At 54.4% G+C, this 2,500-nt stretch overlaps 1 protein-coding gene across 1 annotated transcript in view; it reads right to left on the bottom strand.

The window, feature by feature from the left end:
• Positions 1-2,500, bottom strand: part of LOC307041209 (uncharacterized protein) — an 87,339-nt gene that overhangs the window by 27,207 nt on the left and 57,632 nt on the right. The gene's annotated exons all lie outside the window — the stretch shown is intronic.

Genomic DNA, 2,500 nt, shown 5'->3' with positions numbered 1-2,500 from the left:
ACACTAAAGAGTGACGCACACAGCTGGGAGACCAGGGTACACTAAAGAGTGACGCACACAGCTGGGAGACCAGGGGACACTAAAGAGTGACGCACACAGCTGGGAGACCAGGGGACACTAAAGAGTGACGCACACAGCTGGGAGACCAGGGGACACTAAAGAGTGACGCACACAGCTGGAGACCAGGGGACACTAAAGAGTGACGCACACAGCTGGGAGACCAGGGGACACTAAAGAGTGACGCACACAGCTGGAGACCAAGGGACACTAAAGAGTGACGCACACAGCTGGGAGACCAGGGGATACTAAAGAGTGACGCACACAGCTGGAGACCAGGGGACACTAAAGAGTGACGCACATAGCTGGAGACCAGGGGACACTAAAGGGTGACGCACACAGCTGGAGACCAGGGGACACTAAAGAGTGACGCACACAGCTGGAGACCAGGGGACACTAAAGAGTGACGCACATAGCTGGAGACCAGGGGACACTAAAGAGTGACGCACACAGCTGGGAGACCAGGGGACACTAAAGAGTGACGCACACAGCTGGGAGACCAGGGGACACTAAAGAGTGATGCACACAGTTGGGAGACCAGGGGACACTAAAGAGTGACGCACACAGCTGGGAGACCAGGGGACACTAAAGAGTGACGCACACAGCTGGGTGACCAGGGGACACTAAAGAGTGACGCACACAGCTGGGTGACCAGGGGACACTAAAGAGTGACGCACACAGCTGGGTGACCAGGGGACACTAAAGAGTGACGCACACAGCTGGGAGACCAGGGGACACTAAAGAGTGACGCACACAGCTGGAGACCAGGGGACACTAAAGAGTGACGCACACAGCTGGAGACCAGGGGACACTAAAGAGTGACGCACACAGCTGGAGACCAGGGGACACTAAAGAGTGACGCACATAGCTGGAGACCAGGGGACACTAAAGAGTGACGCACACAGCTGGAGACCAGGGGACACTAAAGAGTGACGCACACAGCTGGAGACCAGGGGACACTAAAGAGTGACGTACACAGCTGGAGACCAGGGGACACTAAAGAGTGACACACACAGCTGGAGACCAGGGGACACTAAAGAGTGACGTACACAGCTGGAGACCAGGGGACACTAAAGAGTGACGCACACAGCTGGAGACCAGGGGACACTAAAGAGTGACGCACACAGCTGGAGACCAGGGGACACTAAAGAGTGACGCACACAGCTGGAGACCAGGGGACACTAAAGAGTGACGCACATAGCTGGAGACCAGGGGACACTAAAGAGTGACGCACACAGCTGGAGACCAGGGGACACTAAAGAGTGACGCACACAGCTGGAGACCAGGGGACACTAAAGAGTGACGCACTGTCTCTGTTGTTGGAAACTTCCCTGAAATGTTTAATGGTCTTATTTGAACAATGTGGTCACATGACTCCTTCTGATGTCACTACAGATATTTTAGTAGTAGTAGTTGCAGACAAAAAAAAGTTGACAAATAAAAAGTTAATTCCCCCAAAAAAAGAAATGACACGTATGTTGTCGTCTGTTGCCAGCGTGCCTTCCCTCTCTGCTGTGTGTGCTAGGGAATCATTTGCTCTGGTCTTCAGCCTTCGACCCAGTTCATCGTTTTCTCCTCTCACTTTCCTTTCCCACGGCACAGGTCTACGGCCCGGGGTTCTGCTGCTATCTCTCTTAAGGGGGAGGAGCTTGGGTATTGCTGCTATCTCTCTTAAGGGGGAGGAGCTTGGGTATTGCTCCTCGTCTCTCTGAGTCCTGACTCCATCAGAGCTCCAGCTCTCCTCGTGTCTCTGAGTCCTGACTCCATCAGAGCTCCAGCTCTCCTCGTGTCTCTCTGAGTCCTGACTCCATCAGAGCTCCAGCTGTCCTCGTGTCTCTGAGTCCTGACTCCATCAGAGCTCCAGCTCTCCTCGTGTCTCTCTGAGTCCTGACTCCATCAGAGCTCCAGCTCTCCTCGTGTCTCTCTGAGTCCTGACTCCATCAGAGCTCCAGCTTTCCTCGTGTCTCTCTGAGTCCTGACTCCATCAGAGCTCCAGCTCTCCTCGTGTCTCTTTGAGTCCTGACTCCATCAAAGCTCCGGCTCTCCTCGTGTCTCTTTGAGTCCTGACTCCATCAGAGCTCCAGCTCTCCTCGTGTCTCTGAGTCCTGACTCCATCAGAGCTCCAGCTCTCCTCGTGTCTCTGAGTCCTGACTCCATCAAAGCTCCAGCTCTCCTCGTGTCTCTTTGAGTCCTGACTCCATCAAAGCTCCAGCTCTCCTCGTGTCTCTCTGAGTCCTGACTCCATCAGAGCTCCAGCTCTCCTCGTGTCTCTCTGAGTCCTGACTCCATCAGAGCTCCAGCTCTCCTCGTGTCTCTCTGAGTCCTGACTCCATCAGAGCTCCAGCTCTCCTCGTGTCTCTGAGTCCTGACTCCATCAGAGCTCCAGCTCTCCTTTTGTCTCTGAGTCCTGACTCCATCAGAGCTCCAGCTCTCCTCGTGTCTC

Source organism: Notothenia rossii (assembly GCF_949606895.1).
Source record: "Notothenia rossii genome assembly, chromosome: 5".
Taxonomy (NCBI): Eukaryota; Metazoa; Chordata; class Actinopteri; order Perciformes; family Nototheniidae; genus Notothenia; species Notothenia rossii.
The sequence above is the reverse complement of the archived record's forward strand: the minus strand, read 5'-3'. Positions and strand labels throughout refer to the sequence as shown.